Below are 19,507 nucleotides of genomic sequence, written 5' to 3' on the forward strand. Positions count from 1 at the left end.
CCATCGCTGAGAAACAAGTATAAACAAAGACGACTTTCGACTTGCTCTGTGCATCTTCTTTGGCCATCAGAGTTTTATCCAGCAATGGATTGCCTTAAACATCCCCCACGCCAAGTCTCCTGCTGTCTTATGGCGCATTATCAGAAGTCGCATTCTTATGAAGCTCATGTTTGACCTAACTCCTCAGTCCCTAACCTCCATAAATTACAACTCCTGCTCAGCTTTTCTCACTCTCAAAATCGGTTATTTCACCTTTCAAACACCCTGGCACCTTAATCTCCTCTTTAAGTTGCTGAAAACATAGTTTCAATCTTCCTTCTCTTGCCTCTCTAAATTATATCCTCCGATTGCCCTTTTATTTCAATCTCTCGTCTTCCAGTTTTCTCTGCTGTGTTTTGCCCATCCCCTCCCTAGCCCCCACCTTGTCTATAGAATTTGCCTGCACAGATGGAGCTTCTTTGAAATGGAAGGGGCTTTCCTTTTGCACGAGGGAGAAGTCTCCCCTGGCTGTTTACCTTTCTCTCACATCTTGCTGTAATAGTGATGCTCAGAAAATTCATTTCAGATTGAACTCAGAGAAGAAAATTAACCACAGTCATTTTTACCTGCTTTGTGGTAAATTACAGCCCTGGACATCCATAGTTTTAGTGGATTTGTTTCGGTAGAGACATTTGTCTGTTTTAGAGAAATAAGCAGATGAATTAGGAACTGGTTTAGAAATTACCAAGTTTCTCCTGTGTTTTTTTCTTTCTCACTAATTTAATAATAGCTGTTAGTGGACATTATTTCATTTAAATAATACACATAACATAATATATGGGGTTTTTTTCCTTAATATGCTTAGTTAAAAATTAAAGTTTTCCCATGCAGATTACCATGGGTTATTATTTCTACCTAGGAATGTAGAATCTCAGTTCCACTCTCAATCAACACACTGTGCACGTCACAATAAAAATTGAAATTATTACACAAAGAGATCCAAGCATACTAGGTGAATGGACACAAAGATGAGAGAGGAAAATCAAAGCTGATAAACGTGGTTTGAATTACTAGGGCACTTTGTTGAACTCTGAATTAGCTGTAGGTATGCATACATGGCAATATTTGGTCAAGAAATGGACATCAGTATTATCTTAGGTAAGTGAAGATGTAACTGTGTACACAGCTGTAGCCAAAAATGCAAAGAAGATATATAAAGGCTGAAACTGTGAATACCAGAATGTTAGGATGTGTTTATAGAAATCATTAGCACAAATTTGTCTAGAATGTTATATGCACTGTGGTCTCTGCAGCTATGGAAAGGATTTGGGAGAATTAGAACAGACTTGGGGAAGGGTAAAAAAAAAAAAAAAAAGACCTTACTTCCTGAAAAACAGAGAATATTAAAATCACTTATTTTAGAAACAATGCAGAAAGGAGCAGGCAAAGTAAGGAGGATGAAAAACTCCCAATCTGCGTGCATCTCTGTTCAGAAACAAGGAGGCATTTCATAGAAGTAAAAGGTAGAAAATCAAAATAATTCTTTTACACTCACTGTGTAATCAAACTGTGGAACCCATTGCCACAGGAGGCTGTTGAAACCTATGATTCAATATTAAGAAAAGCATTAAGTAGTTATTTCCAGAATTTTCAAGTACAATTAGGATATCAGCTTTGTAGAAAAATTATTTAATGTTTCCAAATTGAAGCCAATCTTTTTTTTTTACAGATCAGGTAAGGCCCATGAGGGAAGAGGCAAGGGCAGATTATTCCCTATCTGCCTACTGTGAGGGCGCTAGGCCTTTGTCAGAAGTATCAGTACTGGGCTGTGCAGCGTTGGCAAAGGGAAAACAGACATAGACCCAGCTTGGTTCCCTTCCAGGCCTGCACTTTGGTTTTCCTAAATTTGACAGTAGTCAACAGCCCATTAGAGTTAACCCTCCCGAATACTCCTATTAGGGGGGATAAAGAATGTACGTTAACATGAAAATGCAACATAAATGCTCCTGTTCATGTTAAAATGTTGAATTAATATATTTTCAAAGTCTGTGGACTTTCATTTGCCCACACATTAGACTTGTTCTACCCTGCATAGTTGGTTTTTTTAATACAAAGAATCAAGAACATTGTTTTGTCAACAGTAAAACTAGCACGGCCGAAAGAGGCTCTGTGGTCAGCAGAGGGAGTCAGCCACTTCCAGAAAGCAACTCATCTATTTTAGGAAGGGCCAAAGTGCCCCCTGGAGATGCCCATCTCCACAGACTGCAGAGGGAATCTAAAGTCTGTCCTACAGTTATAGTGAACCTCGTATGTGGAGTTGGTGGAGTGACACTCTCCCGCAAACTTCTAAACAATATTGGTGCGTAATGAGTTTAATCTTTGGATGTCTACCTCAACGAAAAACTGCTCTGCTAACTTCCTGTGAGAGGTATTAAACAGACACAGGCTGACACATAGTGAAGATTTTCACTGACTTTGGTTTTAAAAATATCACTCATTTTAAAAATGAAAAGAAATCCAACCTCAGGCACAGAGAAGGCTGAAATCAAATTCTGGCAGCTTCAGTCCAACAAATGGCCATTGATTTCTATAGCCTTATTCCTGAAGAAAGAACGTACAAAGTCATCCCAGTGTTTGCGTGCTCCTGTAGGCTGAAGTGTCATTGTAAATTCCTCTCAGAAATCCAAGACCGAGATGAACATAAAGGTTTTCCAGTTTTTCCAGCAGTGCTCTAGTGCCATTCTTCTTCCAATTTGCATCAGAAAAATGTTTTTTAAAAAATTCCTGGTGGAACTGTGTCAGAAGTGCACAGAACGTGGCTATGTAGAGCAAAAGTCAGATAGCAAACAGCAGCGCTGTGATTGCCTGGCACTGTCCGTATCACCTTCAGGCTGGGACTTGTGTAAATCAGTCACAACCAGCTATGCAACTGATAGCAAAGTTTATCTGCACACAGAGCAACAGGAGCCTGTATGATTTCACTAATTTAAGTACTTGGAAGCAGCAAAGAAAAGGCATAATAGGTCATGTCATGAAAGCCTGAAGGTAGAAGGGTTGAAGGGAGGGTAGGAAGGCTGGGTGCTGAGGGGAAGTCTGGACTGACTCAGAGTGACAGCAATAATAGCCTGACTACGCTCTATCAGCGCGCGCAATTTCCAGCGGTGCTACGTAGCAGGACTCAGTGGTAGTAATCATAGCTCAACACCTACCCAGCTGTTTCCAGGTGGTATTTTCTGTAACAAAACAGAGTAAGTCTACAGAGGCATTTGAATCAGAGCAAACCGGTACTCACAGAACGTGCTCGTGACTTAAGACTCAAGAGAGCTGCTTCTATTTGTTTAAAGACATTTCAAGTTTCGGAGTTCCAGGGGGAATTCACAATCCACTATGGAAGTACAGTGTCAGATTCTCCACTACTGTATATTTCCATACATGCCAGCGGACAACGTGATTCTTAGCAAACACTATGAAGTTATAGGGTTTTTTTCTACCTATAGTTTTCTACCTATCACCAAACCTTCGTTTATTATCATTTTGGAAAGGTTCCCTTTGCTTATGCTAGAGCCAACACAGTTCTCTTATTCTATTTAATTCCTGCACACCTTGAAATACCTTTGTCCAGACTGATTACTAAAGAGATTACAAGAATCAAGTTTCCCAAAGGCTAGATAGCAAGCGGTAAGTATGAAAGGGAAACCACTAAGGAGCAGCACTTATCTATTAGCCATTAGCTGGGGAGATTCCCACTCCCATCTGTTGACTGAGTGATATTTCAACAGGAAGATTACCCAGATCTGATAAGGAATATTCCCAGCATAGGAAGGTCTTGTGGTTAATAGATGGTAATAATATTAGTTGAACATTTAAAGAGTGTCAAGCAGTGCAAACAGATTCAAAAATATTTGATTATGGATTCATTGTAGTATAAATGAACTAAAACTCAGTGGTGCTATGCTGATAGTTTAAGTCTCAAATTTCTATATCATTTTCTACTCTGGACAAGCCACGCATTGAATGAAAAAATCAACATAGACCTCTGGACAAATTAAATCATGGGAGAAGAGGTGAATTTTGTCCTGGTTTACTTTATAACACTGTACTTACCTTTGGTCTGTAATAAAATCCCTGAAATGAGCATACCATAGCAATTTTCAGGCAATTACAAATATAAGAAAGACTTTGGAGAGATCATTGACACAGCAAGCACTTGACAGGCCTGCCAATGAATGTTCTTATGAAAACAAACACATAGAAGCTACTGCAGAGTTCTTTAACTTCTCAAAATGTCTGCTGGGGGCCCAGATATCAAGCGATGGATGACTTGTCACAACCTATTCCTGAAAAGCAATCATTTCTAGCAATTTCATAGTCCATATAAACATGTAAATAAAGTTATATAAGCCAGTACTTTTTGCTGGTTTCTTTACTTGTTCTTTTCTGGCAGTTGCCACGTGAAAGTTACAGAAAAGCATGGTTCCCTCTGTGACATAGATACATAAACAGAATGACAATCAATTCATTCAGTTGATAACCCATTTCCATTTCCTAATCTGGTTTTAAGACAGGGAGATCACAATATCTTAATATTTAACTATGAAATCTGGTCTGTCTAAAGCTTCTTACAGAAAGTCGGAATACTTTTTTATGTCCATTTACTTGTCGCTTCATTTCTGCAGTTCTGTCTATTTTCTAATTGAAGCATTTCTGAATGTGCAAAACTGCCTTAACTATAAAGTTATTCCATACAGTAGATAAAATCTGAGAAATTACTCAAAAGATCAGCATTTTATATCCTGAACAAAATACCGTGCAGCTCTCTGGCTGCAGATTGCAGAAAAAGAATGAAGATAGAAGTTGTGCTTTTTTGGGAGGCCTGAAAATGCTGACTAGAGAACAAAAAAGGCCAGATTTGTAGGATCATGAATCCCTGTCACAAAAATTACACAAGACCTCTCTTAGGTAGGTTACAGACATCTCTGTCACTGCGGTTGCACCCATAATACCTGACCACTCCCATTTATAGAACAGGATCAAGCAACTAGAAGTATGTCAGGACACAGGCTCAGAGATCCTTGCACTTTAACAGCTGCACATGGAGGTGGACACGTGGCCCCTGAGTCCCGTTCTAAAGTTTCTGCTGATGACTGCAGTGGAATTTGGGTGTGAATCCATTCATCTTCCATTCCTCTATCTAGAATGTGATAAGGCCAAGCCAACAATTCAGGCTACAGTTGTGCTTCTTCCTTAAATGCCTTCTTTTCCTGTTTGCCACATTTCCCTTTTCAAAAGGCCATCTCCTGAGGGAATAAAGAGCTCAAGAAGCAATATAAAAGAATAACTTTTTGCATTTCATGATGAGATGTTTAGAGCACTCATCTTCCTTCACACTCCCAAATGTTTTTCCAGCTCACAGCTATTTCAAAGATGTATTTGAGATCTGAGCACAAACAGTGCTTTGCTTCTATATTTATGGTAAGATCTTATTTCTTTGTATGTAAAGATTACAAATGTTTTCCGTCTTCAAATAGATGGCAGTACAACTTGCTTCATTCAGAAGAAAGTTTCCATTAGTCTGGAAACAGCTAATGTTGGCAATGCTAGCTGAGGAAACAGTAAGCTGGAAAATACAGCAGCTGTTATGTGAAAGAGAATAAAGTGGGAAAACTAACAAACGTTTGTCTCCAAACCTGGGTTTGTCCATCAGTTAGAGTGTCATTGTGATGGCCTCCCAAAAGCAAGCACTTGAAGGTAAGCCTTTGTCTGCTACATAGACTGGAATGCCAAGTATTTGCAACTTGCTCTAGGTTGCAGGTGATGTGAGGCAGCCCTGACGAACTCATTATAATGTGATGCTAAAGTCAGAGTATTGGGGAAAATCTACCATAGGGATTATCAGGTGCAGAAAAACCCATTTCATTCTCCAAGGAAAAGCCATCACAGGGAATATGAAGCAGCCAGTGGAAAAAAAAATCTGAACATGGGTTATGTTCATCCTAGTGGGATCATGCAAACATTTGTGCAAACTTCTACTACTTTTTCTATCAGCTTAAGGGGTAGATAAAATCAGTCTCTACATTAAAAGCGAGAGGAAAGGAGAACAGATATCTTTCCCTGCTAGTGACCCTGGCTGTAACCTAGGTCAAAGACTGCAAAGACATCAGGCGTATCGTGACTTTTCACACACAGCAGAGAGGATGAGGTAAAGAGACAGCACTGTAATAGCAAAAGGAACCCTATGAAGTCTTTTGGGCATCAAGAGATTTTTAAATGCAGTAATGGAAACAAAACACTGCCACTGAAATTACCTTTACCCTAGTTGACCCTTCTCGACATTAACCCGCAGCATACTGATGGGCCTAAGCATGATTCTTAATTGTTTTCATGAGGTTTTTTTCATGTTTCACTGAAAACTGAGAAAAGGCAAAACCACTTCTTTGCAAATGCAGCTTTTGAACAGGCAGCAAGGTGAGTCATGATGAATAATGAAAAGCCACGCTAAACGCTGCATTCCATTAGAGAAAAGCTCTCAAAAGGGGGTTCTCCTGCAAAGTTCTGCACAGCCTTTATACTAAGAAGCTTGGGACTTAGCACAACTATAACTCCTCTGACTTCAAAGATACCCAAAGAATGACTTTGGCCCTGTTTGTTTTGGTAATGGCTGACTAGCCAAAAATGAAAGCTAAAAGACTCAGGAAACGCCAGGGTAACCTTATTTCCTTTTCCCCTAATGCAGAGCAGTGCAGAACTCCCAGTTGACTGCAGAATAGCCAGGATGATGTGTGTCTTGACTGTCATTCGTCCACATGCTGCTGCTAGAAATCAAAGATTTATCTTCTCTAAAAAACTTCTTGGCAGATACTCCTAATTGCGCTGCAGAGTAATGCAATGTACTGAAGCACGTTAATGCGGTTTGTCTTGTATTTGGGCAGGGAGCAAATATATTCCTCTATAGACTTAATCCTTAGCTGCCATTTCCCATAAAGATTCTCTGTCTCGAGGCAACAACCTTGACCTTGAATCTGCCCAGACAGAGCTTGTAATTATATGTTTTGAACTACAAATACTTCATTTCTAGGTGCTCTTTGCCTCCTCGGCGCCTGCACAGTAGAGATCACCATGCCCTGGGATTGCTCAGTGGAGTCCAAAAAGAGTCAGCAAATTCCATAAGCGAAATTCCTTATAATGAGATGAGAAACTTTTCTAATCAATCCTTATGTTTCAAGATGTTCTTTTACATAGTGAAACAAAAACTAAACTGTATCTATCTACAAACATATTACTTTACTTAAGAATTAGATTCTAGGGATGCTTAAACTAATGCTGCTGTTCTGGGACATGCACTGTGATCCATGCAAAACTGAGCATAAAGATGGATACAGTCCAACCCTAAATGGGATTTTTCGTTGATTTTCAATAATTTTTGTTTCAAAATAAACATGGCCTTTCCAAGAGGTTCACAGAGTACAGAGAAATTACCTTCTTTGAGGTGAGAATTGAACTGCAGTAAGAAGTGATATTTCTCATCTACACGGAGCTTTTCAAGGGCTCCCAGGTAGATGATAGATCCCGGTTGTTTATTATTCCTAGCATAACTCTACAACATCTATCAAAACAGCAGACAATGATACTCAATCTTTCTTACAAAGTCGATGCTAGGGGGATAAAGATTGTATGTGTGTCTTTAGAAAGGTACCCACAAGAAATGCTATTTTAGAAAACTACCCCCAGGAGTCTATGAATGAGCCAAAACCTACCTTATGCGTGCCACTGAAAATTACTTATAGCTTTCCAGTCAGCTTTGAGCCTTACAAGCGTAATGTTCTTTTGGCTGGCTCCCTCAGTGCAGATGAGATGCTAAGCTGTTTGGCCAGCCCCTCCTTCAGCCCAAGCTTGCAATATCCCAGCAGATGCTATAAAGAAATTACATTGCACAGCCAGAACCTTCTTTAACAAATTTGATCTCTACAAATAATTAAAGCTACTTCCCCCCCACCTCACCCCCAGGAGCAAACTTTGGGCTGTAACTCAGGGGACTAAAGCTCTTTGGGATCTCACGTTGGTCAACAGTGCCCAGAGCTGCTCACAAAAAGCAGGCCTGATTCTGTGCATTGTTGACAGAAACCTGAAGTAACTCTGTCAAGGTTACACATCAGATCTGGGGGACTTAGGCTAGATCTGAACTGGTGAACAGACATAGAGGATTAGGCTCTATAAATTTAGGATCAGGTTCCATATAATTAAGTCCTAGCCACATTAAGTTGTTAGTATTTATTTCCCTATGCTGCAGGCTGGAAGGATCACAATCGATAACTATGAAGTGTGTGCTCTCAAAGCCATGGAATCCAAGGACCTATGGACACTTCCTTGGCAACATTAGTTTCATCCAGTATGAAAACATGCAAAGGGAATTGCTGGTACCCTCAGAAAGAACCATTATCATGTCTGGACTTCAGAGGAGGGAGAACTCTCTCTTACATTAAAATCAAAACCAGCGTCTTTCTGCTCTCACCGAGTTTCGTGCAGTCTGATGACTGTGTCATTGTGCTGTTTCCACACTTAAGCTACTCTGTCAACCCACATTTACCTGCCAGAACACAACCCAGCCCTCTTCGTAGGCAGTGCAGACCCTGCCAGGATCTGACAAAACATGCATAGACTCTACCCACCCACTACAGACAGCTGACACCTACAAGCCCTAGCAGGTTCATCCCTGGAGCAAGGCCAGTTTCTGTGTTTCCTTTTTTGAAAGTGCTTCCTTTACTCCAGCTGAACAAGTAATACTAGATGCGCTGTTGGTTAACCTTTCCGTGCTCTTACTTCTCCCACAAACAGTGGTTGGTAGAGGTTTGCTCTATTACTGATGCCACACCAACTCCTGCTCTGTGTCCATCCTGTAACACAATTTATTTGTCAGAATGAGGTATCAGCTGAGCAAGCCCTGCCTCATTCCCAGCGTGGGAGCTGAACTGCTGATCAAAGAGCTTTCAAGCTTTGTTATTATATACCTGCTGATGGCCAGACAAAACAACAAACTATAGATCATGAATACTGCTTCTTCAGCAACTTACTTTCTCATGTAAGAGAAAGTTAACTTTTTCCTAGTGTTCATCACGATCTCTGATCCTCATGATCTCTTCCCTGGTTTATGTGTTCTTGAGGTTACCTTTATAATAAGACCTCTTCCAGAAGTTCAAGTATGATCTATTTGAATGTTTCCAGAGGTCTAAGGCGTAACTGTAAGTTAGTCATTGACATGAAATAATACCAAAACTAAAATGAAATCAAACTAATCAAAAGAAAGTAGTGGGCTTCCTGTATATTTTTCTAATTTTTTTTCCTGGTCTTAAATACCCCTTCTGGCATTAATTTTTCCCTCATCTTGCTCATTGTCAGTACTACAGCCCAGAGAAATCTCCCACTACCAGATGTGGTTTTCTGCCAATCCCTTATGACTCCTCATCAGAAACATCAGTTTACTCACATATTGTGAGTGTTCAGGACCACGACTCACTATCCTCTACCTTTACCATTAAATTTTGTAACCTTTCAGGCAGGGAAATGTTCTGTATCTTTCCCAAACTGGAAGGTATTGTTAGAAAAAACAACACTATAAATACCATAAACCAGGCTATTGTCTAGAATAAATACAGACAGCGGAGTTAAAAAATGAGTTATCTAGTTGCAGCTAAAGTTAAGGGAGTGGAAGGCTAAGTAAGTCCAGCTAGCTTTAGATGATCTTTGGTCACAGTAAGCATTGAATCATGTTATGTTATTTAAAGTACATTAAAAATACATGTTTTCCAGCAGCGCACTTTGCCCAGTTCAGATAAGGTCTCTAACATTATCACAAAAGGTAGCACATACAAAGCATCACAGATTCAAAGCCAAGCCTTTTATGAAGGCCCCTTTTATTTTCTTAGTTTGTAAGCTCATTGCTGGCACCATTGCCTGCCCAAGTGTTTGTAAAACACCTAGTATGACTGGAGCACAACATGCTTCATTGGTTGTAAAAGACTCTGCACAGACCATGTTCTGTCAGTGGTCAGTTAGAGGAGAGGTTACTTATAGAGACACATGCATAAGAGGAATATCTGGATTTGTGGATTTTACATTCATAGATACACACTTTCCTGATATGTGCAGGCAGCTAGAGAGAGGTGTTATTATCTCTTCTGCCCAATATTGTGGCTTGTGCTGTATATACACCATACAATAATCTATCACCACTGACTACCACTTATCAAGGCAGAAGGAATTCAATACCAACTAGAAGCTCAGTTATTGACAAGTCACATATTTCCTTCCAAAAGCCAATAAACAGCCCCTCTGAAAACAAGAGAACTTGTGGTCACTCCTTGCACAAATAGATGTTTGCTGCACACAGAAACAGACTTCCTGCACTGCTGACAGACGCAGAGTTTCTACAGCTCTTCTGTGTTCGGAGCTCACTGTCCTGGGTCTTCAGAAAACTGCCTGTAAGCATCACAAGAGCCGACTGAGCCCTCTTGAAAACCTGCCCCAGAGTGCTGAGCCTGTCACACAAGCAATGCATTTGTAAAGAGCTGTTGTGTCTGCTGCAGCGAACATCCTTGTCACAAAGAATAAACTGAGGCAGTGATACCACTGCAATATAACAGAGACGGTGCTTCTGCCAAGTGGGAGAAGTACTATTCCTCCCAGGTAGTTCATCTTCATGCCATCAGGCTGACCCCTAAGGAAACCCTGAATGCAAAGAGACACAGGATTTACCAGAAGGCCTGCTTACTGGTTGCATTTTCTGCTGTGGATCAAAACAGCCAAGGACTTCTGCACAAGCTGTGACTCAGGAGAAATTCGAGGGCAGCCCCTGGCTCAGCCCCCAGTCTCCCAGGGTGAAAAATGCCACTCCTCATCACCAAACCAAGCGCTGTCATCTGCTAATGCATAACGTCAGTCCGGTTGCTGATTTAGAAAGGGCACTAAGAGATCGGAGCTATAGCCCTCGGTGAAGATAGTCAGCCTGCTATATTCAAACAGTCTCCGCATGCAAAGAATTGAGAAGTCAGCCAAGCCACACAGAGACATTTTTTGAGAGGTACTAAATCACATGACAGGACCTTCCCTTGGCAAATGGACAGGGGCAGGTTGCTTTTAGCAAATACAGCTACTTCTGAAAAAGGATGGTGATAGCATAAAATGATTAGCATAGGAGACTGTTCAAGGGCAAATCACATTTGCTAATGATGACTATAGTATATTAGCTTGCTGCTGGGTCCGCACCATCCAAAATAATTCGTTAAAAGATAAAGTTATGGAGACTAGTCAGGCACAGCAGCCTATTGCAACAGAAATAAAACAGAACAGACACACCCTTTGAAACACAGGCAGCTCATACTTCACGGTGAGCACTTGCTTATGACTTCGAGGGTTTTCAACAGGAATCAAGCAGCTGTTTCAGTTCTCTTCTGGGCCGGGACGGCTTGCATTTTGGTAGCACGATTTTGGCAATATTCCATTATTGCTATGTTTGGTCGCAATTGTTATTTTGCATGGACATCCGTAAGTCAAAAAGGCTGTTTAAAGTGATTTTTTTTCCCCAATGTTTATTTTACCAAATGACTAACCATCATTTTAGCTAGATTCTGAATTCAGATCTCATCTAAATGGCTGTGCAAGGAGTAGGCCATGTTCAATAATGGCACTCCTTCCCTGTGAGCTAGGAAAGTACTGTTCTCCCCATCTGTCAGACAGAAAATACACAGATTTTCCTGATTTACATGAACTCATTCACACTTCATCTAGGCTCGTGATAAGACAGGGAGGAGACACAGTCCTTAAACTTACATTTCATTACTCAGACCACCAAACAACTGGCAAATCCAGTCCCCATTTGAAAATCACTGGTTCTGGATTATAAAAGACATCTTAAAATGTACAAAGTTCTAAAAGGAAGGTTGCAAGCAAGTGGACTCAGCAACTGTCACAACAAACACGTTCTGTAAAATATGTTCTATAACCGGTACAGTAGGACTGTAGATGCTATTATAATACTGACAGCTAACTGCCAAAAACACCACCTACCTGTGACAAATAGCAAATTCTGATGTGTTAGATTGTCTAAAAAATTTCTTCCGATAATGTGAAAAGTCAGAAGAAAATTGAAAAAGTACCATTAGGAAATCTTTTTAAATTGTCCTGTAAGTGGTGTTTTCAATTATTCAGTAAGACATTTGTTTCTAAATAACTGGAATAATTTTACTTCTCTTCATTCACTTAATACTAATTACCAAAAGGTCGTAGATGAAAGGTTGAATATAAGTATACTGGTTAGATATAAATCTTAAATAAATTTAGTTTAAGGGAAGAGTCTTACTCCTACCTGCACTCTTACTTGTGTCTGTCAACCACTAGGAAACTTTATCTTCAGAGAAAAACATGGAAATGTTTCATTAAAACTAGAAAGTGCTGTGTGAGACTGTAAGGAAAATTTAGGTGTTCTCAGAACCTGAAAACAGCTCCAGAGAAACTGTGGAAGAGCAAAGAGTGTTTCTGATGGCTGCGGTGGCAGCACGGCTGGGGAAAAGGGAATACTAGCACTATGTTAGGGATTTTTGATGCTCTTATTTCAGTAAATGCCCAAAACAGTACTAACAAGTTTGGCTGACCCTTGATTAAGCCATTTTTGTACCATCTAATCTGTCATTTTCCTGAGCACGCTAAGAAATTTGCCAGGTTTTGTCACAGGTTTCATCATTTTGCTTTTGCCACTCCGCCAGCATTATTGTCCATTGATTACGAGGCCAAAGGAATCTGCTTTTTCAAGTCTGCAGCAATGGAGACTGCACTCAGACACTGTTACATTAACTGCTTAATATCTCTTCTAGCATGCAGAAATTTCAACTTTCAACATCCAGTCACTGAATTTCATTATCATTTTGCTAAAGTAAGAGGCCTTGTATTGTCAAATTTCCTGTTTCTTATAGAGTGTTCCTGAAGAACCACTTAACTTTCTATTTAATAAGTTAAGCTCCTTTTGCAGAGTATAGTTTCTTTTAAATCCTTCTATCATTCTTCTCATAACATTCCAGTCAGATTTTAGCATCCCTCTTGAGATATTGCCAGCAAAATTGGACAATCTATTCCCCACAAGAGTTGCACTCATTCCCAAATACAGAGGAACTTTAAACCTCTTTAGAACATCAGCCATTTTAGCTACAGGTTTGCTATCAGAGTAAATATTCCCCTGATTATCCAGCATGACTCCCAAGATCTCCTCAGCATCATGAGGTTTCATGGCACTGCCTCAATCTGAGGAATTTCATCCTTCCTAAACATACGACCCTGCTTTTGACAGCATTGAAATGAATGTTGGTTATGAGCACACAGTCTGCTAGTGTTCCAGATCACCTCGTGCCAGTGAACTGTCATCTTTACTTTTTAGCTCTTACAATTGCTATGTTCTTGAGTTGGCTTTATGTAAATGTCATTCCTAAGGAAGGTATCAATGAAAAGAATATATCTACTCTATTACCTTTCCCAGAAGTAACATCAAATTAGAGTGACAGAACTTAATTCCCATGTATTGGTACTCACTATATCACTTTCCTTTAATGCATTATTACATCTTGTATCAGCCTACCCAACACTTTGCCTGGAACTGATGATGTTAGACTGACAAGCCAAAAATTATCTGGGTCATGCTATCTACCTCTTTTAGTAGCAATGCACTAAAGAATGGTTAAAAAAAAAGTTATTCCTCTCCACTCAAGAGAAAACGACATCTGCAAAGGAGAGAAACCACAGCCAAGGCTTTAAGGTTTTCTGAAAGCAGCTATTACCGTCTTCAAATATCACAGCAGTTCAGTTGGAAAGTAACATAGTTTGGTAGAAGTCACTAAAAACTCTGCCAAACTTTAATATGATGTGGTAGATGTATAAACTGTTTCGTGATTGTGTAGCATTACTCATTTTTCATTTAATGCAGGCCTAAGAATGCTAATTCTGATCCCTCATGGTGCTGAGGGGGCAGAGAAACCACAAAAAATAATTTGGTGTTCATTCAACTCATCTTCAAAATGTTGTCAATTTATTCTCTACTTCTATATCACAAGTTTCTCTTGCAAAGAGTTTTTATATGGCAATGAAGATAAGTTGTAAGTTGCTAGCATTTTTTATTCTTGTTTAAAGGAATAAAGAAGAATTTGCAATGATTACATTATTTTCCCAGCCAATATATTAATCCTCAAGCAAGAATTGTCTCATCAAGATACCTAACAGTAAGCCATTACCAGTTGAATCAGATGGGTTTAGATTCAGTTGCTTTCAATCAGTTTCTGTTTTTTGAAAAAGTGCCACAGATCAAAACACTGAAGAGTACAAAAGGCCACTTACAGTTTAATTTAACAAGCATAGTTCTCCTACTGCACAATGGCACATCAAAATCTCAACCACTGTGAATACTGTACTGTTGTTTTAGCTCTAAGCAGTACTGGTTTTGAATTATAATAATTGTAAACTAGTACTGTCATTTACATTATGTGTCTCATACATGTGAGCCTTAAGAAAAAAATAAGATTCTCTTTCCTAGAACTACAAAACACATGAGGCAGTTTGTAATTTCTGAATTGCAGAGGGCCACTGCAAAGGTCTATTTGCCACGTGTAGGCATTATTGTCAGAGAAAAAACATGAAACGCCGCTAATGAAGAATTCTCACAATGTGCAGAAGTCCAAAGGAACATAGAGATCTTCAGCTATTCCTTCATAATGCCTTGTTATTGATATAAGCCTTGCAAACCAGAGTTTGAAAGGAAAAAAAACCAAAAGCCTGATTAGCAAATCTAACTGTTTTGTAATTAAGCAGATTGGAGGCAGATGCCATCAGAGACTCTCTGTAAAGTGCTGAGGTTAACCCAGGCAGACTACTAATTTAGCCTACAGATAAAGAAGAATGCATGACATATCTCAAACTGGTTATTAATCAACCCACATCTACATGGAATGAGATGGCACCTTGTTCATGAATCGTCATAAGCCTTTTCATTACTCAGGAGGATCCAATTATTTAGAATGATTAAATGACAAAATAATTGAATAATCAAAGATGTACAAACCAAGGAATTAAAATAATTCTTATCCCACTTTCATGTCTGAAACAGAGGATATCTAGATCCTAGAGGTAACTGTAAATTAGAGAGATTAGTCATTGTCTCACCAGCTAGGAGTGTTCTTGTAAATCAGACCAAAGTTTATTGGCTAATCACTCAAGAGATCAAGCAAGTAAATTAAAGGCAAAACTAGATAAAAAAAAAATACAACTGAGAGGTTAATCTTGGATAATAGATTGTAGGATCTAATAATTGTAGGATTCATTCACAGCATGCAGATAGAAGTATATGGGGAACAAAAACAGAATGGAAAGTGGATCCAAAAACATTGATTTAGGACAGGAGAATTTGTGGTAGTCTCTAGTATATTTGCCTTTCACAACAAATGTTTTTGACAAGCTGTACTACAGATAGCTTTTACATACAGGAATTGGAAAATCACAAGTGAATCAGTACTTCCAAGGAAAGGTTAATTAGAGAATTTAAAGTAATGTTCTAGAAGAGAAACAAGAAGAATCAAGAGTCAAGATGTTTTGTTGATTCACGGTTCTCTTTGAAAGCTCTGTGTAACCAGAATAAAATCCTGATTGCTTCAGTCATGCTCATGATCTTTCAAAGTCTATCCTATATATCTATTCTTGTATTATTCATGTTGTTTTCAAAACTGGCATTTAATTTCACTCACTCAAAGACAGTCCTACGCCACAAGCATTATACACAACGCAACCTAAGGGACCAGTATGTGAGGAATATTTTCAGAATGTCCTACAAGCACTTAAAGCTGATCTGAGGCTTTCATAGTTGCTTAGGTTAGGGACAATTAAACCAGGTGATTCAAACTGTGGTCAGTTTTGACTGCAGCCTGTCAGTGCAGACTGTGCACACTGAGAGCTGTCACCCTAGAGAAGAGGACCTTCCTCACCAAACACTGACAGAGGTAGACAGATTTGCTCAGGGTTTATACAATTAATATAGGATAGGAGAAAGACTGAGGATTACGATAATGTCTAGCAGAAGTGGGAGGAGGAGGTGGAAGAGGCTGAGGCTCACACAAGGTTTTTTTGGAAAGCAGATGCTATCACTTTGGAGAAAGTACCAGCCGGCAACTCAGGTGTTGCTGTCAGTTTTGCTGAAGCTGTCATAATGATAAGGCAATTAAGACAAAAGGCTGCAGTCAAAGGAATGAGGGCTTAGAAGAGTTGTTTATAACCCCCTAGCAGGAGCCACTGAACAAACCCATTCCAGTACCTGCATCGTCAGTTCTAATTGCTAATTTGCATATGGTAGCACACAACTGGCAGCGTTAGCTCAGCTCTGGACAACCCGGTCAGTGCAAGCGTGGGACACACACACAGCTCTGAAAATCCCCAACACACACCTTTGCCTATTTTCAGGACAGGTCCCAATGTCACTATCTGAACACAGACAAACTAAGCTAAATGTAGATAAGAATTATGGTCATAATGTGTAGAAATTGCTCCTTTTCTGATCTATATTGCACTTCTTGAGAATTCATGCACATATCTTAAAAAATTGGTTTAACCTAGCTTCAGAAAGCCAGTGATCAGCTCTCCCAATAAGGGGAACTTGTTTCTAAAGTTCTCTGAAGCCAAATGATTACTACAAAAGCAATTTTCTGCCTCTGTTAAGAACAGGTAACCCTCAAGACATCTCTTAAGTGCAGAAGTTGTGCAATTTGTGGTGGTGGCGGGGTACTCTTAAAAAATGCAAATTCATTTTTATTTTATTTAATCTACTATGCTACAACCAGTATTCAAAATAGGAACCTGAAATCACAGCCTGTCACTATCTTTAATTGAGATATTTACAGAACTATGAAATTCATGAGGGGCTAGGAGATGACATAAGAAATATGCCTTTATGATTAAAAGGCATGAAGTTCTCTAGGTACGAGCAACACACATGAAATGAAACTGTGTCAACCATGAAATAAATTCCATACTGGTAAAAAGAATCAGTTCAGAATAATATGACCTTGCTGTAGGACATTTCTTAGGACTAAAGAGAGCTAAGGTCCCTCAGCTGTGTTTAAGCTGACATTTCCTTCGGATAGATCGTTAGGTCCCCAACAGTGCCTTCCTCTGCTAGCTGGAGGTCCAAATTGATGTTATTGAAGTTGTTTGATCTATCTAACTTCAGCTCTTCAATTTCTGAGCTATAACATTAAACAGCTCAACAATAAATCAGCACAACAGTTATTGAGATTTACGGTATAAATTCCAAGCAATAATTATATAAGTGGCTGTTCCCTAAGAGAATCAAGTGTTAATGTGAACCTACATGAACATATACATCATACAGTTGTAGAAAGGGTATTTACATGAAGAACATTCTTGAATCTCAGCAGGAAAAAAATATACATGTATAAATAAATTAATTATTAACTTTTTACTGGTGTTTGAAGTGTAGACTATGTGAAAAGATGTTGATACTTACACTGACATGCGGTCTTCCTTCAGTGAAAGGACAGATTACTCTGTGTGCTACTCATTCCTTGGTTCTTCTCCCATTGCTGATGGTCCACTGGAAATTAAGAATATAAAACTTATCATACAAGCACTGAGCAGCCGTGAGATAATGACAATTTTTTATTACAATCCTGAGCTGCATTAGCCAAAATAAGTAAGAGAACAGACCAACTAAATTAAAGGACGGCAGCAGTTAACTAGAACTGCTAGAGTCTTCTTGATTTTTCCTTCAAACACCAAAATTAATTGTGTCCAATCCAGTGATGATTACAAGCAAGAATTGTGGATTAAGTTTCTAATCCAAACCCCAAGAAATGGCTTCTCGAAGTCTCTTAACTCCATTGGCTATAAGTCTGATCCCCTTCACAGGAAGCTCTTATAATACTTTGTGAAATAAGAAATTACCTGACAAACCCCTTTTCTAGATTAACACTAGGCATCAAAACCCTTTTTGAAAAGTCATTTCACCTACAGGCTAAATGCAACGATGTTACTTTCAAATGTAAAAATGTTTTGCTAAAATAGATGATTAAAATAGTATCCAACTCCAGCCTTTGCAGGCCATCAGTCTCCGGGTGCATTTGGACAGTGAGAAATCTATGCAAAGACTATAATGGATCTCCCAACCAACCAGAGATCCTACTGGCTAGGCTGAAGAGAAATTTTCAAAGACACTTTTCAGAAATTACATCTAATGAAGCAGTACCATAAGCTGCAGATTAGCTTGGCTTTCCTGATGTCACTGGGTAAAGAACTTGTTCATAGCTGAGAAGATATGACAAGAAAAGAGCTTTTATATTCCCCAAAATATTCTTTCATACAACTTGCAGCCAGATTTTTTTTTTTTTTTTTTGCATTATTCATGGATGGTAATAAAATATTAACCTTTGATCTGCCAACAGTGTAAAAAAGATTTCCCTACATTGTGTTAAATAGTCTGTAAAGGTAAATTTACATTGAACAGCTTAGTTTATCTAACAGTTTACCACCACTTCCCTTTCTTCCTACTCCTCCCTCCTCTTCCCCTGCTCTTCCCCCCTCCTTTGCATTTTCCAGTAGCCACAGTTCCACCCTCTGCCCTCTTCCTTTACCACATTTTGGCACTCATCAGACTTCTCTGGGCAATGATTTGACTCACTAGCTCAGCAATAGCCACCTTTTTGCTTGGCTAGTTCCCTGCCAGCTTAGCAAGAGGATTCAGTGAGCAGCCAGCCAAGTAAACTGTGGGAATACGTGTCTAAGACCGAGAGAGAGAGAAGCAGGATGCCTCTTCTCAGCACCACGCAGCCATTATTATCAGTTCAAATTTCTCATGTAATTTCACCGTAAGTGAATACCAAGCAAACACCATAATATCACTCAGAGGATCCACTTCAGATTCAGGTGAAAAGGAGGAAGATAATATTACCTTTCTGGTAAGAAAATGTAGCTATAAAACATGTCTGAAATCCTGACAATCAAAACAAATCTTACAAGAAAAATAAAGGAAACCATTATTAGACCAAGTTTTTTTGCTCCCAGTTAATAATCACCACTCTAAGGTAAGGGGTTAAGCCAATATACAGTGCTATGAGAAGCAGAAGTGAAATATTTGAATCTGTTGAAAAACAGAAGTTGGTGACATACTCTCACAGGCATCCGGATGACTATTCGGCTTCAGCTGCTTGCACTGCATCGCTCGGCGCTCCACGTGGCAGGCGTCAGCCGTTCAGTCAGAGTCCCCGTGTTATTCAGATGACCTACCCAGCACTGCAAACGAACAGGGGACAGCTGAAGTTAACAGTTTGAATGACTGACGAGTTTTTCTCAGCCACTGCTCCCAAATAACAAACTCCTCAGCAAAAAAATAGGTCCTCTTCACTGAAGAAAATAGGCCTGTATTTGCAACAAGAGTTATCTGCCATAGATATTCTTATCAGCTCTGCTAACAATAAAGTTTTGCATAATCTTATTA

General features: G+C 39.3%; 1 protein-coding gene across 4 annotated transcripts in view; it reads right to left on the minus strand.

The window, feature by feature from the left end:
- The window catches only part of PLPPR5 (phospholipid phosphatase related 5), a 233,038-nt gene extending 213,847 nt beyond the window's left edge, over positions 1-19,191 (minus strand). For all 4 annotated transcript variants that reach the window (XM_082311956.1, XM_082311957.1, XM_082311954.1 and 1 more), the window contains exons 1-5: positions 19,180-19,191; positions 17,522-17,608; positions 2,502-2,580; positions 1,535-1,581; positions 606-675 (exon numbers count right to left, since the gene is read on the minus strand). The gene's annotated coding sequence lies outside the window, so the exon portion shown is untranslated. The remainder of the gene's footprint in view (positions 1-605; positions 676-1,534; positions 1,582-2,501; positions 2,581-17,521; positions 17,609-19,179) is intronic.
- Between the last annotated feature and the right edge of the window lie 316 nt (positions 19,192-19,507).

Source organism: Platalea leucorodia (genome assembly GCF_965183815.1).
Source record: "Platalea leucorodia genome assembly, chromosome: 5".
Classification (NCBI taxonomy): domain Eukaryota; kingdom Metazoa; phylum Chordata; class Aves; order Pelecaniformes; family Threskiornithidae; genus Platalea; species Platalea leucorodia.